Source organism: Eulemur rufifrons, unplaced genomic scaffold (assembly GCF_041146395.1).
Source record: "Eulemur rufifrons isolate Redbay unplaced genomic scaffold, OSU_ERuf_1 scaffold_209, whole genome shotgun sequence".
NCBI classification, from domain to species: domain Eukaryota; kingdom Metazoa; phylum Chordata; class Mammalia; order Primates; family Lemuridae; genus Eulemur; species Eulemur rufifrons.
The window spans coordinates 22,501-37,393 of NW_027182991.1; positions in this window are offsets into that span (position 1 = coordinate 22,501).

The following is a 14,893-nucleotide window of genomic DNA, read 5'->3' on the forward strand; positions in this document are numbered from 1 at the left end:
GGCCGCTACGGACACACGGGGGAGAGCGATGCAGCACCGGGGGCACGGACGCCCTCCCGGCTACGAAAGCCAGACGGGAGAGGACGAGATGGCTCAAGGCGGCGGCGAGCGGGGTGGGGGCCGCCGGGCGCGGCATAAGGCGACGACGGGGGAAGGGGCCGACGGGCACCAGGAGGCCCGAGGGGAGGGGTGTAGCAAGCCTCAGACGGCAGCCCACCGGCCAGGACACGCACGGGATCTCACCGCCAGTGGCCTCCGCGCACAAGGGCGGTCCCGCGGCACCTGGGACGACCGGCTGCGCCTTCGGCGAGCTCCCCAAATCCCCCGCGCACCTCGCAGTGCCCGGACCCCGACCGTCATCGCGGTCGCGTGTAGCTCCGGAAAAACGCTCTTCTTGCACGCACGCGCGACCGGCCGCCCCCCAACGCCGTCCGTCCCGCCACGCGGAGGCCCGCCGACCGTTCAACCGAGGCACGTCGCCGGGGGGGGTGGGGGGCGCCATCCAGGGCCTTGGCGGCCAGGGCGACGCCCCCTCCCCGCGGCGAGGTCAGGTTCGGGCAGCGCAGTCGGGCGAACGCTCGTCGCGGGGCGGTCGGCAGCCGTGAGGAAGAGAGAAGGAACACCCTTTCGAACAGGGATGAGACCCCGCGAGGGCGAGGCACGAGAGCCCGTGGGAGGCGAGACCTGCGCCGCGACCGGGCCACTGGGGAAACAACGCCACGGGATCCCACCGCCCCAAACCCGAGAGCGGTCCCGCAACGCGCCCGTGACGCCAGCCGGCCAAAGCCTTCGGCACCCCTCCCAACGGGGCCACGGCCTCACCACCGGGGCGTCCCAGAGCGACACCGGCCTTCGGCCCTCGGCCCGCACGCCACCGCGCCTAATCCCATTCTCGTCCGTTTCCCAATCCTGTCTCGCTCCGGGGAGCACCGCGCACCGGTGGAACGACCCCCTCGTTGGCCGGGCGGTCCCCCAAGCCGCAATCCACAGGCGCCAGCACGGGAGCGCCCATCCATCCGCGGCCTGGCACGGGACCGGGTGGAGGGCCGCACGCTCACAGGGGCTGGGGAGGGGGCGCGAGACGGGCCGCACCACCACCCCCTTACCCCAGCGCACACCGGGGCGACCCGCGGCCGGGGCACGCAGCGCACACACGCGGGCGCCCTTCACAGCTGGAACGCCGGCCCGGCCCGGCGTGACCCTCCCCCAGAGTTCAGAGGGGGAGGCGCGGACCACGTTAGGCGAAGAGTGGCACTCGGCCCCCACCGCGGGGGCCGGCGGACCGCTCCACCCCCACGGCAGGGGAGGAGGGAACTCTGCCCACGCACAACTGGCAGCCGCAGGGGCGGCGCCTGACGACGCGCAGAGAGGCGGCGGGCTGGGGGATCCGACAAACCCCAGAAGAGGACACGCCTCCATGATCGCTAGAGAAGACGCTTTCTCGCCGAAGGTGGATCGCCCCCGACCCCCGGTCGCCCCCGTAAGGGCCCTGGGCGGAGGCGTTCAGGCACGCCCCGGGGAGGTGTGGGGGGGTCTGCGGCATGGGGCAAAACACGCACGGTTGGCGACTCCTGAGCGTTCGCGGTCGGGGCCCCTGGTCCAAAAGCCACCTCACTTCGAGGGGGACACTCCCCCGTCGGTATGGGAGAGGGGTCACCGAGGCAGACCAGGCCGGTGGCAGAGGCCCCCCACGGGGCCGGCCGGCACCACGTCGCCGGCCCGGCCCCACCACGATCGCCCACACGACCGTGCAACCACCCCACCTCGGGCAGGGTGGGAAGAGCACAAGCCGTGCGCTCGCCTTTCGAAGTCCGCCACGCACACATCGTGGGGACGCCGAGACAACGCCCCCCGCCCGCCCACGCAGCGCAGGAGGATGCCTCTAGGCTTGCCCGCCTCGACCCCCCCCAACCCCAAGCACGCTGCTCGAGGGTGTACCCAACGCAGCAGACGCTGCAGCGGCGACCAGAGGGGGACGCCGGGAACGAGGACGACAACCACCGCTCGGTTTCGGGCACCTTGGAGAACAACCCGGTGCGCTCCGGGGGCACCACAAAAGGGCCACGCAGACCCAGCAGCCGCGCGCCAAACGGGGCGCGCGACCGGGCGGGCGGCACGGCCCCGCACCCGTCCGTCACGGGCAGGGGGGACCCCGGCCAGGCAACAGCCACACAGGGCGAGCGAGGGCTGCCCGCTGCGTCAAGAGGACTCACGACCCCCCGCCAACGCCACGAGGCCGAGGGCGGGGCGACCGCGGTCGGGCCGGATAGTCTCGCACCCGCGCCTCCCACGCACCGCCCACAGGCGGGGAAGGAGAGGTGAGGTGCCCGCGGGCAGAACGAGAAGAGCGGCCACCATTCACCACGAATGGACCGTCCCTCGCCTGGCACGCGGCTCAAGGCCCGGGAGAGCACGACGTCACCACATCGATCAGGCCCCGAGGACGGGGAGGGTTGGGGGAGGTCAGTCAGGCCGGCGAGGACAGCGATCCGAGGAGCCCGCTTCAGCCTCGCCAGCCCCGCCTCCCAAGCACAACCCAAAGACGAGGACCGCCTGACACGCAACGGCACAGAGCCAGCGGGGTAAGGGGGAAGGTTGCCGCAAACCTCCCCCCCCCGGGTGCCGTCTCTCGAGGGGACAAGAGACCAACGCGAGAGGCGGGCACCACCGTCGGGACACTCCGACGCCCTAGAGCCGGCGCGCGGGCCCAGGCGGTCAGCTCAAAGGGAACAGGGCAGGGCGCTGGATCCCCACGAACCCAGAACCCTGTCCGCGTGCGGAGGCCCAACCCCTCCAGCGACAGTCGCCGAAGGACAGCGTGTCAGTACTAACCTGCAGGCGGAAGATGACGATATGAGGTGATCAAAAACACCACGCAGGAAGACGGGGACCGAGCCACTTGAACACGCCTGCCCCCACGACACTCGACACGGCCACCTGTCCCCAGCACGTCCCCAGCGCCAGCAGACAAGGGGCACTCAGGGACATCTGGTCGGCCCCCGTGGCGTAGAGGGCCAGGGAGGCCCTCACCGTCCACGCGCGCCACCCAGGGCCCAGCACGGGGACTTGTGGAGGAGAAAACATCGGGACGGGACCGCCACGGCCCACGAGCGGCCGCGGGCCGACAGGGGTCGCCCTCGCCGGCCACCCAGGGCCACCCAGGGCCCGGTCCCCGGCCCCAGCACGGGGACTTGTGGAGGAGAAAACATCGGGACGGGACCGCCGCGGCCCACGAGCGCCCGCGGGCCGACAGGGGTCGCCCTCGCCGGCCACCCGCGCCACCCAGGGCCACCCAGGGCCCGGTCCCCGGCCCCAGCACGGGGACTTGTGGAGGAGAAAACATCGGGACGGGACCGCCGCGGCCCACGAGCGCCCGCGGGCCGACAGGGGTCGCCCTCGCCGGCCACCCGCGCCACCCAGGGCCCGGTCCGCGCCCCCAGAGTAGGACTCGGAAGAAGCCACGGACGACTGGGTGCCACTCACAGGGCTGTCCCTGCCTCCTGAGCGGGAACCAGGGAAAATGGGTAGGAAAGGCGAGGCCGAGGGAGAGGGACACGCATGCACGGGACGGCGGCCGGTCGCCGGACACCCTCCTCTCCCGCCCGCGTGTGCCGTCTCCTTCCTGTCCCCGCGGGGTGGGTCGGGTCTCCAAAGCGGCCACAGCGTGCTAGTCGACCTGCCCGGGCAGCCCCGCAAGCCGCCTGGCTGGCTGAGCCTGGAAGCGCGGCGACAACGTCCTCCCGCCACACAGCCCTGCAGGCCCAAGCTCTGCCTCCCAGATGTCCCAGCCGGCGTCCCGGCACGAACCAGATGGCCCCGCGAAGGCTGCTTGCTTCCCGGAACTCAGCCTCGCTCGCATCGGGGACTGTCCCCTGCTTTGCCTGCTGCACCGAAGATTCAGAGGACAAGAGACTTGTAGAAAAGCGGCCGCCAGGTGGAGCCCGACCACAACCGGCGCCAGCCACCAGAGGTCTGCTGCAAAACACGGGGCAACCCTCTGGAGCCCATCATTTCAGAGTCCAGAAGGTCCCCCGGGGGCATCAAACACAGTCCCCCTACTCCCCACGGAAGCCATCGAAAAATGACGGGTCAGTCTAGGGCCACGCCACCCTGAACGCGCCCAATCTCGTCTGATCTTGGAAGCTAAGCAGGCCCCGGCCTGGCTAGCACTGGGATCAAAGAAAGGATGGGTCGGCCCGACCACCGACATCGTCCACCAAACCCGTCTCTGCACAGACCACAACATAGCCGAGAGACAGACAGGCAGAAACAGAAACAGAGAAAGGGAGAGAAAGGAAAAGAACAGAAAGAAAAGAGACGGAGAAACAGAGAGAGAAAGTCAGAAAGAAAAAAACAGTAAATAAGAAAAGACAGGAAGAGGGCACGGGGAAGAAAGAAAAAGGAAGGGAGGAAGGAGATAGGAAACACAGAAAGACAGAAGGAAAGAAGAAATAAGGAAAGAAAAGACAGGCAGAAAGAAAGAGAATGAGAAAAAGGGAGGAAGGATGGAAGCAGAAAGAAAGAAGAAAGAAAGAAAGACAGACAGACAGACAGACAGAAGGAGGGAAAGAAAGAAAAGAAAAAGAAAGGAAATTAAGAGAGAAAAAGAAAGAGCACGGAAAGATGGAAAGAGAAAAAGATAGAGAGAAGGAAGGAGAGAGAAAGTATAGAAAGAGACAGAAAGGAAGAAGGAAGGAGAGAGAAAGGAGAGAATGAGAAAGAAAGAAGGTAGGAAAGTAGAAAGGGGGAAGAAAGATGGAAAAAACAGAGATAGAAACACAGGATAACAGGAGAAAGGAAGAGAGGAAAGAAAAATGGAAAGAAATACGGAAGGAAGGAAGGCAGGCAGGCAGGAAGGAAGACAGGAAGACTGAAAGAAGGAAACAACAAAGAAGTAAAGAAAAGGCAGAAGGAGGAAGAGAAAGAAAGAAAGAAAGAAAGAAAGAAAGAAAGAAGGGGGGGGAGAGATGATAGGATGAGAAAACCTTTCTGTCGTGGAATCATAAAACCCCTTCCTATCTTAGGATCATGAAACCCAGGGTGGAACTATGATACACTTCACATTCTCAGAGCACGCCGGCTGGTGAAACAAAGAAAGAAGTCGGGGACAAAGAGAACACATTCACGGGGCCTGGCCGGAGGCCAGGGTGGGGCGGCCCGAGGCTGTCGCCAGAGCCATCTCTGTGGCAGGACGTCGCAACACGCCTACCGGATTTTCCCATAACGCTCGCCCGCCGCCAGGTGACCCCCGTCATCCACCGATCCAAGTGTCAGCCTGGAAAGGACGGGCTCCCTCGTGGGGGAGGGAGCGTGGGGGCGGGAGTGGGTACACACTGGGTCGCAGGCCTCCTCCCGGCCCCTCTCGGACCACGTCTCTCAGCCCTCGGGCACACTCCCCACCACTAGTCGACCAGAGAGCCCCCGGGGGCGGGGGGCCGGAGGGGGGCGTCCACGGCAGGGAGAGAGGACAGGGACCCATCGGCCCGTGCTAGATGCCACGGGTGGAGGCAGGACCTGCTGAAGACACACGAACAGTACGGAGAGGTTCAGAGCGGGGCCTAGGCGCAGCCACTCACGATGATTGGACAGACAGTTGGACTATCTGTCACGGTGGACCGAAGCGCATGAAGTGGGCGCTCCCGGAAACGGCGTGTGTGTGTGTGTGTGTGTGTGTGCGCGCGTGCGCGTGCGCGTGCGCGTGTGCCTGTGTGTGGGAGGGAGAGAGAGAGAGAGAGAGAGATGGGAGAAGACGGTCGGTACATTCACTCACTCCTGTACCCGGGCCAGTCGTTTCTCCCGAAGGACAGAAATCCATAAAACACCCACGTCTAAAGAGTGTTTACACAGAGCTAACCCTAGGTCGAATCAGTCAGGAGTCGAGTGCGGGGAATCCTATGGTCCCAAACTGGGACTCCAGTCCCGGCCCCATAGCAAAAGGGGGTCATTTCTCAGAAAACGCACGCACACAGAAACGGGTAACGTTTATACAATTTTATACCGTGGTAGTGACTTCCTTCCCCGAGCCCGTGTTCTTAGGATCGGTCTCACTACATAGTACTTTTTTTTTTTTTTTTCTGAGCTTTATTTTATTTTATTTTATTTTACTGTCATTTCGTTAGAGATGATGGGGAGGGGTGGCGGGGGAGCAGGGCATAGTTCACTCACTGGAAGCCTCAAACTCCTGGGCTCCAGCGATCCTCCTTCCTCAGCCTCCCAAATCGCTGGGACTACAGGCGTGTGCCACCATGCCCGGCTAATTTTTTTCTATTTTTGGTAGAGACGGGGGTCTTGCTTTTGCCGAGGCAGGTCTCGAACTCCTGACCTCAAGCGGTCGGTCCTCCTCCCCGCCTTGGCCTAGGATTACAGGCGTGAGTCACCAAGCCTGGCCTGGATCGGTTTTTAATAGGTAAGGTCTACGAGACATCCCAGTCCAAACATCGATTCGGTGGGTCTCTACAGGATTCCGGGCGGAGATCCGATCTGGGGTTTACAACGTGGAGAATTAAGGCCTGGCTAGCAAAGAGCCCAGTGACTGAAGAGGGACGATGCTCGTCAGTCGTACAGAGCCTGAAAAGATGCAACACGGGGAAACGTTTCCAGGTTCCTCTCAGAAGAGGATGTCAGATGAGATGCCGAAACGAAAAGAATGGGTTCAAGCCAAAAGGAAAAATAGATAAATAAGTCAATAAATAAAACTACGGGAGACAGCCAGGAGACACTGTTTCCTCAGAAATGGCTAGGAAGCCTCCCAGGATAACCTGGATAGCAGCATATGTTCCTCCTCCTCCTCCGGCTCCCTCTCTTGTGTTCGTGTTTGTTTTCTGTAAACGCCAAGATGGGGCAGGGGTGGGGGACACCACGCCGGGTGGGCGAGCAGATCACCCTTCCCACCACAGGAGGGAGCACACACACACACACCCACCCACCCACCCCGGGTCATCACTCTGTAGTTCCGCGTGAGTGAGGTGAGGCCCGGAACGGTGCTAGTAGCTTTCCAAGTGGTCAAAAAGAATGCACAATAACTGGACCGAGGCCTGTCTGGACGCTGTAAAGGCCCACTTGAAAACTTATGCTTGCTCGCTAGGTGACCGATGTCCGCTTGACCTATGTCTGTAATTGGAAATACGTACCTTGCGGAGATAAAACAAAGCAATTAACTTGTAACTAAGTGTTTAAACTTTCCAGCTGCCTGTCGTAAAATTGATTGTGCTTGCTTAACGCCTGAAAGAATGTTCCTTAATTGGAGCTATCTGTTTCTGTAAACCTGCTCGCTTAAAGACTGTAACCGAAACGAAACGGGGGCCCGAGGCTGGTCCCGGACCACACAGCTGCGGAGTAGGTGGTATAGTGTTGTTTCAACCGCCGTGCCTAAAGTCACGGAGCTCTAGCTTAGGATAGTCTGAAACCTTCCTGCTTTTTTCGGCTCGGGGCCATTCTCTGTACCTGTACCCTAACAGGGCAGGGGGTGGTCGCTGGCCAGCTAATATGGACTCATGACTTGGCTCAATTCGGTCTCTAGGTTGTCCTGTCTCGCACTCCGTACTATAACAGATGCCATACCGGTTCAACCCAGCTCTGAAGGAAAGAAATGCCGAGCGTTCCACTAGCCGGAGGAAGGCAAAACGCACCTCTGCCTTCCTCTGAGGGCACGTCTGAGTGAACGGGTCGTTCTCCCTGCCCGTCACCCCAAGCCCCTCATCCCGGACCCCACCACACCCGGCCTTGACCTCCTCGGCCCTGCCCACCAGGCCCCATCATGGCCTCTGGAGCCTGGGCTCTCTCTCTCTCCAGGCACTGGCACTGCCCCCCGCCCCCACCCCGGGACCTGAGATCCAGGGCCTCTGTCTCCCAGGCCTCCCAGCTGTCTTGACTTGCGGACTCAGTGCCTGCTCTGCCAAGAGAGACCTCTTGCTGCGGGGTGGCTCTCAGTGGCTGCATCTCAGCGGTCTAACGTGTCCCCCACCATCCACGTGGCCGCCGGCGTCAGGCTTCGGTGCCGTAGTGCCACCCTGCCTCCCTTCCGGGGGAATCCCACGCTGCCTCAGGCCCATTATGACCTGGAAGAGGCTGCACCTGTGGGGTCTGCCCATTTCCACTACCCCCCCCCCACACACACGTCACCCCCCGGCCCCCCCATAGGGGTTAGGAAGAAGGCAACACTTTCTGGTACAAGGGTTGAACTGAAGGGGCGAGTGAGTGGCCACCTGGCAGGGGCATCGCAACAGATGGCTGAAGAAGTCAGCCGCCGAGTGCAGAAATGTCACGGAACTTGGGGTGCCACTGCCTTGCTGAGATAGGGCCAGGGCAGGCTTTAAAAGGCTAAAATTCTCCCTGCCTTTGGTACGTTAATACAGAACCCATGGTCCTTTCTAATTTTTGATTCCCGGAGAGGCAGGAAGTATTCCAAATGGCCACGCCATGGCTTTTCTAAATTGCCCACAAGGCCTTCTCCGACCCAGCGGGTCAGGGGTTTGCTTTGGTGTTACATCGTGGTAAAAGAGACATCCCACAGCAGTGACCATGTCCATCGACTCCGTCGGCGCTCTCAGGCTCGTAGTCCCACTTTTCAGACAAGCCTGGATGGCCACTCCGTGTCACTCTTTGCCAAATGCCAGCCACTCTCCTCCCCGCCCCGCATCCCCCATTTGGCCACCACAACTCTTCATCCCCAGGCGCCCTCCAGTAAAGTGTGCTCCTGTCTGTACACCTACTCCGTTGGGGGCGGGGGGGGGGGGGAGGTGGCACAAGAGGTGGCTGGTGGCCGGAGCAGGCCCGCCACCTTGAGTGTGTGGAACAGCGCTGAGGATTTCCTAAGGGAAGAAAGAGGGTGGGGAGAGCGAGAGAGCATCTCCTCCTCGTGAACCTCACAGATGATTGAGGACAAACAGGCCTGCACGGGGAGGGTGCCGAGTCTGCACCAGAGAAAATGGCTTTGTGGGGGGGTGGGAGGGGAAGAGGGCAGAAAGATTTTCTGTCTTTTTAAAACTTCCCCCAGGCTTTTGGGAACTTGCAGCCCGGCCTGCATCCCTGAGGCACGTTAACTCTTTGGTTATAACTCCAGGTGGCCCCCAGGGTGGGCGGCCCACAGAGTTCAAGGGCTTTCTTCTCAGCAGAGACGGGACCTTTAGAACAGCTAACTGCAGTAATTGCCTGAAGCTGAGAACCAACCCTCCTTCCTTTAAAACCTCTGTATTTCTGCCTAGGCCTATGTTCACGAAATTTGGGGGTTTGAGACTGAGAAGCTCTACCCTATTTATTTCCTCCTTTGTCAGCAAAGTAGACTCTCTGTTTTCTTACTCCTCATACCGCTTGTCCTCGTTATTCGGCCTCGTGGACAAGCAGCTGAGCTTTCGGTCACAAGTCCACACCCCAGGGTGGAGGGGTCCAATCCACCCCTGTCCAGACCTGGGCCCTTCCTGCCTCCCTCTCGAGACGATCTGTTTGGCAGCCCAGCCGCCTTGGACTGGGCCACAAGGAGGACACAAAGTAAAGACCCAGCCCCCCCGCCCCCCCCCACACACGGTAGTGGCGGTGGGTGGCAGTTCTCCAAGGGTTTGGGGCTTTTCCTGAGGCAGGAGACGGAGGGGACTGATTTCTTTAGAGCTCCGTCCCCTCCCCCATGCGGTGTGCCGCCTGGAAGCGGCAGCTCGCGGGGCGGGGTCGGGGCTGAAAGCGGCTCCGCCCGAGAGAAGCCCGAGGCGGCTACGTGCAAGCGCGCATGCACAGTCAGCTCGCGGGGCGGGGTCGCGGCTGAAAGCGGCTCCGCCCGAGAGAAGCCCGAGGCGGCTACGTGCGAGCGCGCATGCGCAGTCAGCGCAGTGAGTGGGGGAGGGGTGGAAACCGGCGGAAGGGCTCCGCCGGGGGCCCGGCCATCTGTGCGGCCAGGCTAGGGGTTTCCCTCTTGGGCCGGGAGCTCGTACCCCGCCCCCAGCCCGCAGGCAATCCCGAGGGGCAGAAGCACGACTTGCTGGGCACCTCCTCGGGCGAAGCGGTCGCGGTGGCTGGGTTACGTGGGGCCCAGACGAGTCTCTGGTTCTGGGAGCGGCACCTCCCCCACGCGCCTCTCCTCTTGGGCCTTCACCCTCCCCCCCCCCCCCCGCTCCGGCCCCAGGGGAGGGGAGGAGTGGGGGGCAGGGAGACGACCTCAGGGAGGAGCCAGACCAACTGAATGAAAGCTTTTCATGAACTCGTGTGCCTTTCCCAGGGAAACACCATTTCTGGAGTCTATGAACTAAAATAAAATCTTAAGCCGCCCCCCGCCCGCCACCGCCAGCTGACCCGTCCCGTGGTTGGCCCAGGGAACCCTAGAAAAACCCTTAAACCTGAGCTGCTGCCCCGCAAGGACAGGGGAAGTCAGACACTCCTCCCTGATGGAGTCAGATTTTATAACAATGAGATACTGAATGTCCGACGGGCCTAAGGCCAGGCAAGACAAAGCTTAACGCATATCTAGCAGGCCAACCGTTTACTGAACTACAGGGCACTTGAGTTTTGGGTAAACTGTCCAGTGGCTTGTCTGTGATTAGCAGACCTCCTTACCTTAACTGAAAACATGATGCAAAGCCTTTAGGCAGAGGTTCATTTATGTCATCAATTGCAAATCAAAGAATCTTTAAACCCAGCTGTAAACCTGTAAACACCGCACCCTCCCTCCCCCGCCCCCCCCAACTGCCAGATGTCCTGCCTTTTCAGCCCAGACCAATGTACCCCTTCCATGTTTTGATTTGTGATTTTACATGTAATTCCTGTCTCCCTAAAATGTATGAAGCCAAACTGTAACCCACCCCACCACAATGGGTCCGCTTGCTCAAGGCTTCTTGGGCGTAGCTCTCTGGGCCATGATCACGGCCGTTGGGCTCAGAATAAAACTCTTTAAATTATTTTGCAGTGATTTGGGGTTCTTTTCCATGGACGAGTCAATCGTGTTCACATTATTTTAGCCTTGGGAGCTTTTTCTTTTCTATTATGTCTGATCCTGATCGCTAGCCAGGTATTCATTCATATTTTTGGTTGGTGGTGGTGCTCAAGCTCGTCTTTGTACATCCCAAATTGGCGTAAGCCACCGTGAATATGTTTTACACCTTCCAAGAGCTAGCGCTTATTGCCGTATCATAACCAGGGCTCGCAGCAATTTTTCTTTTTTTTTTTTTTAAAGCTGCTTCCACTTTCCACCTAGGTATACATACGAGTATACCCTTTAAATGAATGCTTGCATCGAGGAACCAGGAAGTGGTTTTTGTTGTTGTTGCTGTTGTTGTTTTCCCCCAGTCATTTATCTGCTCCTCAACCCTCATTATTTATCACACACACACACACACACACACACACACCCCCCATCTCTGTAGAAAAGCTCACGGAGATTGTTCATCCACCGCGTGCTTTCTGTTGACAGTATCTGAGACGATAAGGAGCACCATGCATTCTGTTCTAAGAGAAAAATTGCATATATCAGTATGATTATATTTTACTTCTTGTGTGAATTTAGTGGATCTCATAAAAGCTGATCTTGGTTTTCACAGCAGAGAAAAGTGGGCTTCTGTTTTGGTTTTGTTTTTGTTTTTCTGGAGGGGTGGTGTCTTCACATAAGTGATCATCTTTACAAGTATGCTATATCCGAGAAATTTCAGAAAGCTGCAAAGAGTGACTTGTTGACAATGCTTGCATTGAATGATGTATCTGAATCTGTGAATCGAAGGGGTCAGCATCTGACCAGAAAGCACTGTTAGAGGAAGAGGGGTTTCGGGTCTTTTCCTAAATTGTATCTGCCTAAGGCGGAAAATATTTCTGTTTCCCTATGACATGGTATTTTCCTCACAAGCAGTGTTAATGGCTCCATATGTCTCTAGACTGGCTGCAGAGCAGAGACTCCATGGTCTCCACTACTTGACTCTGTCTGTCCAAGAATGGCCTCCACAGCTCTCCTCTGTGAGATATCCACTCTCAGAGGTGGCACGGTATGGTGAGTAGGGGGATATGCTGGATTTTGAAAACTCAGAGTTTGAACCCCAGTGCTTTATTTCTTAGCAACATGAACTTTGTCAGATCACATCACCCTGCTGAAGCCCAGTCACCTAAAGGGTAGAAAATGCAATGGATAGATTGACGCTTCTCTTCTCTTCTCCTCTCTTCTTTCTCTCTTTCTTTCTTTCCTTGTGTCTTCCTGTCTCTCTCTCTCTCTCTCTCTCTCTCTCTCTCTTTCTTTTTGTCTCTTTCTTTTTTTTCTTTTGACGGGCCCTCACTCTGTTTCCCAGACTAAAGTGCAGTAGCATCATCATAGATCACTGCAACTTCAAACTCCTGGCCTCAAGCGATCCTTTCCCCCTAGGCTTCCCAAAGTGCTAGGATGCAGTTTTATTTTTATCTGTGACACCATGGGAGGAAATATCTTTTAGGGTCATAGGGTCAGAAATTTAGATCTCTTCTTTGAACTCATGGTAGCGGCTAACTGGGATTTTCAGTGTGTAAACGTAAGCCACTTGTAATTTCACCAGTACTCCCGTTACTTGTCATCTATTCAGGAGGTGAACTCTTCTTCCCCTACCATCTACTGTTCAAACGCGTTGGCCACAAGGATAATTTGAATATCAGATTCAGAGCACAAATAATTAAGGTCCTGTAGCGTTAATAAGTAAAAGGGGCCACACACAAACCTGTGGAAGTCTGTGTCCCTTCCAGTTTTTTATTTTGTTTGTTTGTTTGTTTGTTTTTGGGTTCCCCCCCCCCCCCGAGACTGAGTCTCACTCTGTTGCCCGGGCTAGAGTGAGTGCCGTGGCGTCAGCCTAGCTCACAGCAACCTCAAACTCCTGGGCTCAGTCGATCCTCCTGCCTCAGGCTCCCCAGGAGCTGGGACCACAGGCATGTGCCACCATGCCCGGCTAATTTTTTTCTATATATTTTTAGTTGTCTGGACAATTTCTTTCTATATTTTTAGTAGAGACGGGGGCGGGGGGTCTCACTCTCGCTCGGGCTGGTCTCGAACTCCTGACTTTGAGCGATCCTCCCGCCTCGGCCTCCCAGAGTGCTAAGTTTACAGGCCTGAGCCAACGCGTCCGGCCTGTGTCCATTCTTTAATGTTGTGTGTTGCTCAGTTATGAAAAGGCAAGGGAACATAAAATCCGAGTTTTAGGGATGACTTATAGGCTCAGTATTCTTTTTTTTTTTTTTTTTTTTTTTGCCTCCTCTAAGCCTATGTGAATATCAAGGAGGGTAAAAAATTCAGTGTTCTCAGTTCAGTGCCCAACCAACCTCTGTTTCCAGAGTAAAAATTGAGCATCCTATTACACCTTTATTTCCCTTTGGTATGCTAAGGCCCAACTCGGCAGAGAGGTCACTGTTTATTCTCTTGGCTAAGATCACATGTGCCATAGTCTGTCTGCTTTGTCTCCTTTAGGGGTAATCATCCAATCTTACCCGGGCCCCTCACATCCTCGTGACAATAGGCCTCCTTGGTTTACTGAAATAGAAAAGACCGGCTCATCAGCAATGTTTGATCGGTTGCTTCAGAAACAAATGTTGTTCTGCTTTCTTTACTATGTTTGTTTTTTTTTTTTTTTTTTTTTCCTTCTTTCTTCCGTCAGACCCAATCCGATATAGGTGGGAGAGAAGGTAACCGGAGCCTCTTGAAAAACCGAAGTGAACCAAAGCGAGCTCACAGATTCAGATAGAAATCAGGAGGAAGAAAAATTGAGAGATAACATGGATTTTCTGTCTAGCGGGTGTTCTCACACTTCAATTTTACCAGAAGCGTTAGGTAGGATGACGATGACGATAATTGTGACAAACACTATTCTCATTGGACAGATAAGGAGGCAGGCTCAGAGTGACGAGTAACCTGGGCCTAAATAGATCGCTAAGAAGCATCATAGTGTGTTCCTTGGTTACGCTGTTTTGTGAAGCTCAAAAAGTTTGGGGTGCGCGTGCGTCCATGTGCGTACGCAATCATAGGTGTTCTAGTAAAACGGATATGAGGTAGGATTTCCCATACCTTCAATGATTTCATGTCCTGCAGGAACATAATGTTCCGGGATCAGGTTTTTATTCTGCCTTCTGTGCCACATGCTCAACATGCCTGTGACTTTACAGCCGAGACTTGCTCAGGGGGAGCCCATTCTCATCTTCTGGGAGGTTCTGCTAATCTTTAAAAGACAAGGACATAGGAAGATGATCCTATAACAACGACTGTGACCACGATTAAAGGCTTACTGTTTACCACGCGTGCTTCTGCGGGCTTTGCCTGCATTTGCTTTTTCACTCTGCCCAATATCCCTGTGGGGTAGGCACCATGATTTCTGCATTTGCAGATGAAGAGGCTGAGGCTCAAGAGGATTTATGACTCGCCAAGTTACCAAACACGGAGTGTCGTCCAGGTAGCCAGTCCAGGCCCCCCGGCTCTGCAGCCACTCTGCAATGCTGATTCTGAGCCTGACCGTTTCATCACTGGTGGCTCCCTGAGAACCTTGACTCGGCCCCCTTCCTCAGTTCACTTGGGAAACATATTCATGTGTGTGTATTTCTCTCCTTCCCTCTCCCACCCCCCCTCTCTGTTTTAGTTTTTATTATTTTGAAAAGTGCATAGAACGATAAAAACTTTAAAAGTAGGAAAAAGCTTACGGAACACATAAGGACACAGAGAAAGAAAATATCTGTGTACAACAGTGCAACGCATTTGTGTTTTAAGTCGTGGTGTTGCCAAAGAGTCCAAAAGTTTAAAAGAAAGAAAAACAAACAAACAAACAAACAAACAAACAGACAGACAAAAAAAAAAAACCAAACCACCATGGAAAAGTTTATGAAGTGAAAACACTTACAGTAAGCTAAGGTTAATGTATTATTGAAGAAAGAAATTTCTAAAGGTAAATGTCGTGCGGCCTAAGTGTCCAGGGTTTATGAAAAC